General features: G+C 44.3%; 1 protein-coding gene across 3 annotated transcripts in view; it reads left to right on the plus strand.

Annotated features, from left to right (window-relative positions):
• The window catches only part of PDE6H (phosphodiesterase 6H), a 53067-nt gene that overhangs the window by 33149 nt on the left and 6801 nt on the right, over window positions 1–13117 (plus strand). The window contains exons 1-2 of one of the 3 annotated variants that reach the window (XM_019514962.1): window positions 9977–10019; window positions 12615–12673. The exons of 1 other annotated variant lie outside the window; for it this stretch is intronic. The gene's annotated coding sequence lies outside the window, so the exon portion shown is untranslated. Of the gene's footprint in view, window positions 1–9945; window positions 10020–12614; window positions 12674–13117 lie in introns of those variants that run through there. One more of the 3 variants, XM_019514961.1, reaches the window with a different exon arrangement.

Consider the following 13117-nt stretch of genomic DNA (forward strand, 5'->3'; position numbering starts at 1 on the left):
TCTTCTCAGGTCCCTTCTGACCTTAGAAACTATGAAACTAAGTTTTCTTATAACACAGGTATCCCAAAATTGCCTCATGTCCAGGCAGTTTACAAGGGAGTAAGGAACTGCTCCCAGATTACATGTAAATTGGTACACAGGGTCGTAACATTGGCTTGTGTTTGCACTTCCCTTCAGAGAGCAAACTGCAATCTCGTCAGTAAATCCATCCAGAAATGGAAGTCTACGTTTAATCGAGTTTTTCCTCATCTTGTAGCTAAGATCAAGGTTAGTATACCAGCTTAATTTTGGCTGTGGCCTGGTCACTAGGCAGGCGATAGGTTGCAATTATCAGAGGAATGCAGGATACTTATCCATTGATTTCACTTTGAAAATCTCCAGTTTTATTGTTTTTGTTTTGTTCATTAAAGCTGATTATAGGATAGTCAAGAGAGAAATTGAATGCAACTACACTTTATCTGAGGAAAGAATGAAGGAGGGAGTATATGTTGACAAGTAAAAGCAAGAAAAAAATAACATCTCCTTAAGAAGAAAAGAATGCTGAACCAAGATGTTTTAAAAGGTCACATGATGGTTGGGAAGCTGGCTGGCAAAGAAAAAAAAGATGTCTTTAAAAGATCTGGGAAAAGGAACTGATATTGTTAAAAAAAAAATCTGGAACTGACTTGTTTACAGTTTATTCCTCTTAATCTAGCCACCAGATAGTTTGATCTTCCATTTGAAATTGATCAAAGCCTCTGGGGTCAAATCATTTTTATTACAGAACACATCTTGCAAAAAATTCTTCCTTTATTTAGATCCAAGCTTGGTCTCTTTAAGGGAAAATTACTGGCTAAATTAATCCCTGTTTACACAAACTTGCCGTAAGCAAGATCACATTTCTGAAGCAGGCTAGGGAATCTAAGGAAGAGCCTCAAGATAATCAAAAGGGACATGACTGTTGTAAAAATAGCGTTGTTCAGGCACAGTTTTAAATACAACCAGGTGCTAGGCCAGCTGTGATATGCCTTCTGGTAGTCATACAGATAATGAGATTAACTTCTTATACACACCTAATCAAAAGAATTGGCAGGCCCTGTGCCAGGTCATAGTGCATGGTTCTAAGCAGGAGCTAGAAAAGAGAGGAAGAGAAGAAAAATACAAGTTTTATAAAAGAAAAACTGGAGAAGTTTTAGTGGACCTAAAAATGAATCTCTCTTCATAGCAGTGCCTGCATGCTGGACCCAGCTTTATTGCTGGTCAACCATCAAGCAAAGGTGAGGTATCAGAAAAGATACTGAGCATCTGTATAGCCTTCTGGTGGGAGAGCTTCCATTCTAAGTGAGGAGGGAGTTAGGTAAGTGGTAGGGGAAAACTTACCATTTGTAAGGAACTGAATCAATCTGTGTATCATGCAGTGATGCACGAGTTACAAGAATGGAGGTCAATAGGGCAGTGTTCTATTTGTGGTGTACTGTATGAACTTGAGTAAAAACACTTCTGGTCCCCTCTTCTGGGCCTCTGCTTCCATATCTGTAACATGGGAATGTTGACTTAACTACCGATTCAAAATGTGTTGAAGTCTATGAATAAGGAACGTTGTTCTCGTATAAGAGCCCAATTCTGTTCTCCGTTTACATGATATTAAATCAGGAGTACCTTCAATAGATATATATGGATGTAAATTGGTGCGAGAGAGAATCAGGTAGCAAGTATTGTTGTTTTTTCTTGGATCCCAGGGCTGGCCAAGGTGGGATTTATAAGGGTGAATAATTTGCAGGCTAGGACAGTTTGTTCCAAACCCTGCTCTGAAGAAAGGAAGTGCAAAAGTGCAATAAAAAAAAATACAGTGCAGGACACATAGCATGGGTTTTAGATCAGCTGATGTAAAAAACCTGGTGTACCGTGTTTTCTGAAGTGTTGGCTGCAGAGATCATGAAATATTTGAAGTTGTTCTAACATGTGAAGTTGTTCTAACAAGTCTTTGAAGTTGTTCTAACACCTGAAGACAGGAGGGCAATCCAGGCTGACCTGGACAGGCTCAAATGGGCGGACGAGAACCTGATGGTGTTTAACACTGAAAAATGCTAGGTTCTCCACCTTGGGAAAAAAAACCTGCAGCATGCTTATAGGCTCAGCACTGCTACGCTGGCTAGTGCTATGGAAGAAAGAGACTTGGGGGTCAACATTGACCACAAGATGAACATGAGCCTGCAGTGCGATGCTGTGTCTAGTAAAGTGACCAAAACGCAAATTGGATGCTTATCTTGCTGGGATCCTATGACCCCACCTGACTTCCTGCCCTTCCAGCACTAATGTCTATGAAATCTGTGTGGAAATCAAGCATTCTTTAGTGAAAGAAAAAAGAGAACTTGAAACCTTAACAAATCAACAGAACTCAACAACTCAGACTGGCCACGTAAGCCTGAATGACCTTCCGGCATCTGATTTGGAATCTTTTGACAATATATGGCTTGCTCCCCTGCAGGAAATCTTATCTTTCCCTACATAATAGACACAGTTTTAAAAAAGCATAATGCCTTAGACAGTTTTACGGCTAACAGGGCACGTTTCACATATTCCAGGGTGGATCCTAACAGTGACAAGGCTGAGTATAAGTAAGATTCTGCATGTGCAATTATCTGCTTTCCAAACACAGCAAACATGAATGCTCAGCAATTTAACTTGGGGAAAATCAACCCAGGTGTCTCATGCTGCACAGCTTCTAACATCAACAGGAATGTTTTTAATGATTCACTGCAGCCTAGAGCCCAATTCACGTTTATACTAAAACCCTATATTGGAATTCAGTGGCATTTTGCTTGGCCATTCCTCCGAAGGAAGAAGACCCAAGCTGAATTACAGAAGCCTTAATTATTCTCAGCCTATCCTTCTCAGTAATGATGGACACCAGTTTTTGTCTCAAATCATCATGAAATAAAATGCATTCACCTGGGGTTGAAAATTCTATAAAAACTCAGGCCAGCTGCTTAGCTGTATAGATCCATGAAGTCCAATAGATTTAGACTGACTTAGTTAGGCTCCCATTGTCCCTTCCCAGTTCAGCTTCAGGCGGGGTATCTTTTCACAAGAGTGCTCATCTATCACACAGGATATGTTAAATCACAAGTTCCCTTTATAATTAAAACATTAGTAATTGACTAATTATTTGTTAGTTTTGTTACACTTACATACACACTCATAAATAGGGTCAAAGATCTTGGGGGGTTGGGTTACAAGAAACTTTGTTAATGGAGGAAAATCTAGCTTGCAGCATTAGTAGTGGTAGTTCTCCCTTCTTGGGCCAATAAGACAAAACTAATGGTATTATTTGATCCCTGCACCAGAAGCTGCTCAAGACCGAGCTGTGTAAAACAAGAGTTGAAAAGAAGCATCAGGCTGAATTTCTTAGGGTGCAGACATAAGTTGTTGGGCAATTGGCCCCCTGAAAGCGCTCTATAGCCATCCTGTGACACACAAGTACTGCTCCAGAACACTTTTAAAGTGGCTGATTGCATGACAAATTAACCTGCATCAAATGAGGGATCAGAGGAAGGTGCTTCACTTTGGAGCACCTTAAGGAATTTGTGTTCCCTAGGGTTAATCTGTTGCATGCGTATCCTTGGGGCTGGGCTGATGTGGCCTAACCCTGCCCCTAACACTGTCTGCAGGAAGGGAAGGGGAGCAAGTTGCAGGCTAGGGTTTGCCTGACATGAGCTGGAGGGGGAGGCGGGTGGATTGGAGCTCCCTCCCCCTCCCCTTCTCCGCCCCCACAGCTCAGGCCTGGTAAACCTGACACTACAGCTCACCCCCACTCCCCTTCCCCCTTCCTTCCTGAAGACAGCACTGGAGTTGGGAGGCAGGGGCGGGGCGGGGCCAGGAGAGAGGGGTGAATCCTACACTGAAGGCAGGCTTCTGCAGGCAGGTTCAATTCCTGCCCTCTTTCCTTCCCAATCCTGCCCCCCTCCCAGGCTCCTGCAGACAGGCTCAATTCTCACCCTCCCAAATCCAAACGGGGGGGGGAGGTGGATCACTCTAACTCATGGCACTTTATGTAGAGTGGCATGAATTAGAGTGGGGACCTGCATGTCTGTCAGCACCATTAGTGTGGGAGGCAATCAAAGGCAAGGAATCAAAACATAAGCAAGTAGTGGAGGAGGCCATAGCCATAGAGAGAACTCCTGGAGTGAGAACTGACATGGCACGTGACTTCTGAGCCACCTCTCACAGCAGAATTCATCCTGCAACTGGAATGTGCCTTAACATTACAATACAGGTTTACTGCTGCCTGTTCCCCATTGACAAAGCGAAGGTTTTTCCTCACATGAGAGAGAAAAAGTCTTGGGGTGAATGGAAAGAGGGAAGAAAAGGAAGGGGACCAGAGAGAGAGAAGGATGAAGTCACATACTTGGGGTGCAATCGGGATGCTTATTTTGAGCTCTGTCTTGTGGGACGGGCTGTTGCCTGAGGCTCTGTCCCTGCATCTCCCTGCTGCACAAGCCTTGTAGAGAGCTTTTCTCATGATGCTCAAGTCATCACCCAAAGGCATGGGCCTGACCTTCCTGGGGTCATTTGACTCCAGCGCTCTTTCCTGCCATGACAGGGGGTCAGACTTGATGATCTTCTCAGGTCCCTTCCAACCCTACCAACTATGAAACTATAAAGAAAAGACAAATGGAGAGCATAAGAGGGCCTAAATGACTATTTTCCATTAAAACTTTTTTAGCTGGTGTTTAATTTTTTGACAAAATTGAATTTTTTCCAAAAAGATTAGTTTATTTTTTTTCAAAAGTCTTCAGGGTTTTCATTGGAAACCTGAAAAAACAAAAGGTTTGCCTTTCAAACAAAATTTTCCATTTCAGTTGTGAAAAACCTATGTATCTGACTTTTTTTGACAAAAGCCTGAAAATCTCCAGGAAAAATTTTTTTAGCAAGAAAGTCAAATTTTCATTTTCATCAGACTTTCGGATGGAGTCAATATTGTTTCCCAACTAGCTCTGGATACAAGTTGCAATGAAGAAAAATACCCAGACACCTGAGCCTGTGTGTGAAGAGGAAGACAATGGGGCTGAAGGGAACCCCAGGGAAGGGAAGAATTCCTCTCTACTCACCTTAGAAGAAGGCTTGCCACGGGAGCATGCAGCAGCACGCTGCAGGTACCAAAACAAATGCTCCATTAGGATTGACAGCCAGCAAGCATCTGCGGGTACTTCCGGCCAAAGAGTGGAGCAATCTGGGAGAGACCTCAGCATCCAGGAAACAGAGACACTGTGGGACTCTCCCACAAGCACTGGTCTGCAGCCATTGGCAGCACTGAGGCACCTGGCAAAGATTACAGGTAGCCAGAGGGCCACCACGAAGGGAAGCACTGCAGTTAGAGCACAGGAGCCATCTGCCTGAAGTCCAGTGAAACCGTCACCAAGTAGGTGTGGAAGGGGTAGGGAGACCTCAAGAGTCGATCCTTCAATGAGTGAAGGGTGGTGCCTAAGAGCATGAAAGGACTGTTTTGGGGGGTTTTTTACTTAAGGTTTAAGTTAATCTCTTAACTTTGGGACTGGGGCAGTGCATGCCCCCTAACTAAAAAGGGGTAAGCAGTGTGAAGGGACCCAGCAGAATACCTATTCCTGAGACCAATCCCTGCATAGACTTATATAGTCAGAGCTGAGGCCCTTCCCAGGGAAGGGAATGGTACACCCTGCCGGTTGTTTCTTTTCGTTTTTTTTTTCCCATATGCTTGACTGTTAATTTATTGGTGACCAACTAGTCAGGGAAATACTGGAGAATGCAGATAGGGAACAGTACCTATTTTCTTCCATTCCCCAATGCTGGGGTACTGAAGAGTTAATGCTGAAGGTTCCCCAGCCTCTGGCCATCAAGGAATGGCCCCAGAACAGCCGGAAGGAGTGCACTTCTGAAGAAGACTACCAAAATTAACACGCCAAGAGTGTTAAGGATGGGGTATAGAGGAGGTGGAGCCACACAAAGAAATTCCTCCTTCAGACCTGGATCTACCTCTCTGTGGAACCAACTCCTGAACAAACAACAAAGTCGTGGCAAATGAGAAAAACAATGTCAGTGAGCAGATAGAAAGGTAATGTCAACACCTTCTTGGCCTGACAGCACTCTCAGAGCAGATATCAGGCCAGAGGAGGCCCAGGCCCTATAGCACCTATCCCTGACACTGTGTTTGGCAGATGGAGACTTGGAAATGAGCAGTGGCTGTGGGAGGAGAATCTGTTGCCAAGGTACTGCACCTGTTTCTATCCCCAACAAGCCGGCTCACACTTGAAATAATCACATTTACTGTTCAAAGCTTCTAAACCCAATTAATCTCTGGGCATTTGTGTGCATGTGACCCAGACACTGCAGTGAGGACAAATAATTCCAAAACATTATTGCCAACCCTCAATATTCAAACATCATGATTCAGGCTTCAAAAAAATCTTTGGGTTGCCTTAAAGTTCATGAGAATTTACAGTAATATATGCTTTCCTTCCCCTGTTAAAAGAAATGTCCTCATTATAGTAATATTGTGTTCAACTTGTTTTCTGTGGGCGGGATTCAAAGCCTTGCATTAGGGATATGAAAGGTACTCAGGCACACTTAACCCACTAAAGGAGTCAAGGTGGTCTTGTACCATGGCTCACAGAATTCATAACATGTCTTCATTCAGACAGTAAAGCTCCCTAGTTATCTACATTAGGCTTCTATATATTCAAGTGGAATATATCACTCAAGATTTGTTGCAAATCCAGGTACTCCTGGGAGACACCTAAACTTTGCCTAAGAAATGCAAAGACTAGAGCTGATGAAACCTCTCTTGGATCCAGTGGGTATGCCATCACCACTAAGAGACAGACTCTCTTTAGCCAGCTTACAGAGTTGTTTATGCCTTTTACATTAAGCAGTCACTGGTTTAAAGAAGAAAAATCAGAAATAAGCCTGACTAGAATCTAGGAGTCCTCCAGTGCATGCCCTTGCTTGGTCTCTTTCTAGCCCCATGTCTGTCATTCTTGGCTACCCAGTGGCCCAGCTTCAACAAGAAGGATAGAAAGCATTTTTACCCAGCCTGCTCTACAGCCTGGAAGCTAGGGCACCCTCCTAGAAAGTATAACATGCAGGTTCAAATCCACTCAAGGTAAGGAAGGCCTAGAATACAGGTCTCCTACTTCCAAGTGATGTGTTTTAATGCCCGCCATATTTGGCAAAATACGAGAGACTGCACTACCAGCTTCAGAAAGAGGATTTCAGAAACTAATTATTCAGCTCCCTCAAGGGTGGGACTTGGCATTGAGAGTGACTGAAGATGCCTAACAGACAGTTTGAGTCAGGCACCTAAATTGTTGAATGGGGTACGGATTCAGACATACCTTGTATTTTCATGTTTCTAGTTGGCTATCTTTAGGTACCTTAGGGTTTTCTGAAATGCACTTTGAGGCTCCTATCACTCCCCATTCTCTGTCTAAAGCAACAGGGTGCTTGAACCTGAGTGTCTCTTAAAAACCTCTGAAGTCTCTCTATTTACTTCATAGGGATCCAAGGCTCCTAATCAGGTCATTCTGAACCACCCTCCATAGGCAAGTGCTCAAAAGTTAAGTAGGGCAACACCTAATTGTCCAACATCAGTTGGATGCTTTTCAGCTGGTCCAGAATGACCTTCTCGCAAGAGTGCTGAAAGAGCTGGCCAAGTTCCTAGCAATACCCCTAGCAAGGCTATTCAAGGAATCATGGAACTCAGGAGTTGTCCCTAATGACTGGAAGAAGGTGAACATGGTACCTATCTTTAAGCAGGGAAAGAGGGTTGACCCTGCCAGCTATAGACCGGTCAGTCTGACTTGGGTTCTGGGGATGATTTTTGAAAAATTGTCAAGGAGGAAATCACCCACAAGCTCGCATCTGGTGGGGTACTGAGAAGCAACCAGCATGGCTTTGTAGAGGGGAGGTCATGCCTGACAAACCTGGTGTCCTTTTATGACCAGGTAACTAACCACCTGGACATGGAACAGGAGGTGGACATCATCTACCAAGACTTCAGCAAGGCCTTTGATACTGTTTCCTATGAAATCCTCTCAGATAAGTTGTAGAGTTCTGGCCTAGACTAGGCTACACTGAGGTGGGTTGGGAACAGGCTCAGCAGCTGACCCCAGTGAGTCTTGATTGATGGGGTGGCCTCATCCTGGAAGGCCGTCTCTAGTAGTGTACCTCAGGGATCTGCGCTTGGGCCATGCTTTTTAATATCTTTATTAATGACTTGGATGAGGGAGTGAAAAGTGCAATGATTAAGTTTGCAGACAATACCAAACTGTGGGGACAAGTGGGCACATCAGAGGACAAGTCAAGGATTCAGGATGACCTTGACAGGCTGGTCCCATGGGCTGAATGAAACCAGATGAGGTTCAACAGGGACAAATGCCAGGTCCTTCATCTGAGTAGGAAGAACCCTCACCATATCTATACTATGAGTGATGGTCCACTGGCTGGCGCTGCATCTGAAAGGGACCTAGGGGGGGACACTTGACCAGAAGATGACTATGAGCCACCAGTGTGACAAAGTCACCAACAGGGCAAATAGAACTCTGGAGTGCATCAGCAGATGTGTTGCCAACAGGTCCAGGGCAGTGCTTCTCCCCATCTATTCGGCATTGGTGAGGCCACAGCTGGAGTACTGAGTGCAGTTCTGGGCACCGCACTTCTTGAAAGTTTTGGACAAGCTCAAAAGGATGCAGAGAAGGACCACCCACATGATCAAAGGCCTGGGGGACAGGCCCTATGAGGAGAGACTTCGGGATCTAGGACTGTTCAGCCTGAGCAAAAGAAAGCTGAAAGGCAACTTAATAGCTGCCTACAAATATGTCAAGAGAGAACACCAGGACAAAGGTGAACATCTTTTCAAAGAAGTCCCCCCATGGGAAGACGCAGACCAATGGATGCAAGCTAGTCAAGGAAAAGTTTTGGCTGGACATAAGGAAAAACTTCTTTTCTGTACAGGTAACTAGAATCTGTAACACACTTCCAGCAGAGGTGGTGCAGTAACCATCTCTGGTGGTCTTAAGAGGAGGCTGAACAAATACCTCATTGAGCTCATTTGAGCCCAATTACCTCCTACCCATGGCAGAGGATGTAGCTTGATGATCTTATAGGTCCCTTCTGGTCCTTCCTTCTATGATTCTAAGCCAAGACACTTGCTGTGAATCAAGATTCACCTGTTTCTCTTCCTTGCCTGCCTCCTTTGCCATTACGTGAATCCATGGGCCTGCCAGAAACTTAACAGACACCCATCAGCCCTGGTTCTTCCCTCAGGTCATAGTCTGTAATGTTGGTGGTAGCACACTTACTCATCTACTTTTCCACAAATTATTGGAAATGGAGGAAGATTGCATTGCCCTCTTTCTAGCTCTTGTCAAACCCTTTGTGCCAAAAAAACTTTCTTTAGTCTCGTGAAGAAAGTCTGCCATTCTGTCCTAAGAGCAATGGGAACTGACTCCATTTATCCCAGCAAAGTTTTGACTCTGAAACAATGATGAAAATATAAAATCTTCATTGTTCACTAATTCATTGCCAATGAGTTTACTGGAAATATAAAACTTCTGTAGAATTGTGGGTGAAGTTTAGTTGATAATTTCCATCCCTTCCCTTCCTCCTGGCACTGCAGGGGGCGTACAGGTTTGTGTTCCAGGATGTTGGTGATTTGTCATCTTCAGTCTTGCTTCCTAAAGATCGTGTAGAAATGTCATCACAGGGGCTTAAAAAAAACAAAGCTCTCTCTTCTTGGATGAAGCCATGAAACCAAACACCCTTCCTTAAAGGGAACGTAATGACTTTAAACCTCCCCTGAGCTGAACCTTCATTAAAGCCAGGATCAGAGCTGTCAAGAGATGTTTACTCCTCCTCCTTGGATGAATGGCCTGTGATTGGTCCCTTCACCCTGTGATGTCACCTGATAGTAGGGTATATCGGGTGCAGGAGGCTCCTTGGAGACATGTTTCTCTTCATCCAGAAGGAAGGTGATTTAATGACCTCCAAGAGGAGCACTCTTGACTGTAAGTGTTCCCTATAACTTCTCTGTACCCCAGCTACATGGGGAGGAGGAAAGAAATGAGGATTGGCTCAGAAATTGGGATTAGGAAAAGTCCAGCAAAACCCAACGGGACTAGATTAGATTTTTGTGGCTAGAAAAGCCCTACAGGAATCACTTACAACAGCTAGGGAGAACTTGTATTTCTTGTCTAATGTTGTCCTAGCTCTTCGTTTAGTGTCAGGTTCATTGACAAAAGCAAATGTAAGTGCTGTGTGGTGGTCTGCTTCTGAGGCTCATCAGTCTGGAAGCAGTTTCTTCCATAGTATGTCTGCTGGTGACTGGTGGGATGGCACTACCATTGTGTACAGCTGGCCATTGTGGAATTTGTTTAATCCTTTTTGTGGCTAGAACCCAGGTTAGTACCTGGGTACTTGCAGGGCAGGCTTGTAAAAGAAAGATTACAGGGAACTGTGGTAAGGACACCATTGCAGTCTAGGACTTGACTGTTGGGTACAAGATACTGCCACATCATCATTTGGTATCTGAGGAGCACAAATATGAGGAAGCCCACATTATTAGATAACCCTATCCCGAGTATAGTTCTACACCCTATATCCTCCTGCCAGCCTAATGTATTCTAGTCTCACAATTTAACCGTGGCAGGATGCATTGGAGGTGCCTGCCATTTCCAGAAAGGAGGATGCAACAAGAATACAGTTCCACTTAAAACTAGATTCAGTTATTTTTCTTTTCAAGAGTATCCTCTCTTTGCTTATCCTTGGTCTTTAAACCATTGCTAATGAAAAGAGCCTGAGAACTCAGAGCTATAGGATATGGGCATCAGTCATGGCTGAGGCTGGAAATATTCATAATATATACCTAGGTAGCCAGTTCAAACAGCTGACATTTAGAGCTGTGGGTCTTCTCTCCCTTATCTGCAACCTTGTGCGATACTGGTTACTAAAAATTGTCTAGCTAAAGCATTGCTGCAAGAAAGGTCACAGCAGCACACAAGGAACCACACTCGAGACTGAATTAATTTGTGGAGGGAATGTAGTAGCAAGAACATATTTACCAGAGATTATATATAATTTAAAGAGAATTATTGTGAGGATGACCACAACTCACATGGATCCAGTACCTTCCATTTTAGAAGCACCGCTGAAGGTTGCAACACACGTGGAATAGTCTGTGTCTGATGGCTTCTGACATAGCTTACCTTAAACCCATGTCTGTCATTGCTCTAAAGAAGATCATGCTACTTGTCTAGGCTGTCTGTCAAGGAATCTGGTCATACAAGATCAGAGATTAAAGTCATGAGGAAAGAAGATTAAAAAGAAGGCACATGGGAAGAGCAAGAAAGGTGGGGAGGGAGATTAGCTTGGGGTGAGGCGAGATGTCATGTGACATAATCTGGATAAGCATATTACTAGGTATTCGGTAAAATTTAGAATTCAAGACACAAGAAAGGTCATTAAACAAAAGTTAATCTTGGTTGAGAAGAGATGCTGTTGGATGCAGCCTCTCTCTGTACGAGAGAAGGTGCAGAAGACGGAGAGCCTTTCAGCCTTCATTGGAAAAGGACTGGAATTCATAGCTAATTTTCATAGTCGATTTACTAGATCTTCTAAACCAATTGACAATCAGGGCCAGAAAACATGACTGGAAGGCTGTGCTGTGGGTATCCACTTCTTTGGTGAATCCTGGACTACAGCACCATTCCTTGGTCCTGTGGTGTTCAGGAGGAATTGGTCACAGACACAGGGACTGGGGAAGATTTGATGATACGGGGGAATGATCTCTGAACCACAAACACTTTGCCTTTTTCAAGACGGAAAATACCTTCGGCTGACTGAGTAGTGTAACAATGGCAGTGTCAATGTGATTCCTAGCTCGAGATGAAAAAAAGTTGAACTCACCCAACACTAAGTCTCTTCCTGCACCAAAGCTCTGCTCTTTTCCCTCAGCATGGTAGCAGGTTGTCCTGATGAGTGGAGAGAACAAGGTCAGTGAGTTTGGTGAGGGGAAAGGAGACAGCTAATCATTTACTGTCATATACCATTTCTTCCCTGCCCTATTGGTTTAGTCTAGGTGAGAAACAGGAGGTAGCATGGTTTCATCTGAGGCTTTCTCCCACCAAAATCCAGGTGCTGGATGGCTGTATTGCCTCCCTGAGGAGTAGGATAGGGCACCCTATGAAGCCCAGAGATTAAGCCTTCCTAGTAACTGCTTTTTCTTCCGGAGTGAAGTTCAGGGTGAAGGGGATGCTGATTCTCAAGTGCATTCTGGTCTGCCCAGAGTGCAGTACTCACTGCCAGCCTTGTATATTATAAATGCCAGAGCAATATCACTGCAAAGTCATTGATCACAGCTGCTCCTCTGGAGTCTTTTGGGGGTTTTTTGGATAGCATTTGAAATTTTAAATCAGCATTTTTAACCAGTGTGGTGAATTTCATTGTCCTGGAGATGGCCAGGGAAAGACGTTGCCAGCCACACTCCGATTCTTACAAGGTGAATCAAAGCTGTTTAGAGCTGTCCTGTGGCTAGTGATTACACAAGCATATCAACTCAATGCTTCTAGTAACTGCACACTCTATTGATTACTGTTGCTTTTCAGGGTGGTGCCTAATGCTGTAACCATGGACTTAGGCAGAGACAGCCCCTACACACCATGAGGTACAATTTTAATACTCCAGGGGTAACATTTGTGCAAAGCAGCCAGCTTCTTAAATCTTGGTGAGTCTTGTAAATAGCACTTCCTCTGGAAAGAAGGATGGTCTTGTGGTTAAGGAACTAAGGGTGTATCTACACAAGACACTTTACTGAGCAGCAGACTAATTTGTTGCGCAGTAGAACATCACCTTGTATACATTCAGGGCAATAGGGTGCAGTAGACTTATTTACTGCACTGCTAGATAGTCCCATCAGATATAAGTGGTATCTGTCAGCACAATAAATTATTGCACACGTGTAGACAGAGCAGATGGCTGGGGGCACAGTGTGCCTTGAGATGGGGGAGCAGGGGCTGGTTGCTCCCCTTTCTCCATGTGCCTCAGTGCGGGGGCTCCACTGCAGAGCAGCTGGCTGGGGCACAGTGTACCTCAAGACGGGGGAGCAGGC

Source organism: Gavialis gangeticus, unplaced genomic scaffold (assembly GCF_001723915.1).
Source record: "Gavialis gangeticus isolate Ggan-Ray unplaced genomic scaffold, GavGan_comp1, whole genome shotgun sequence".
In the NCBI taxonomy this organism is placed as follows: Eukaryota; Metazoa; Chordata; order Crocodylia; family Gavialidae; genus Gavialis; species Gavialis gangeticus.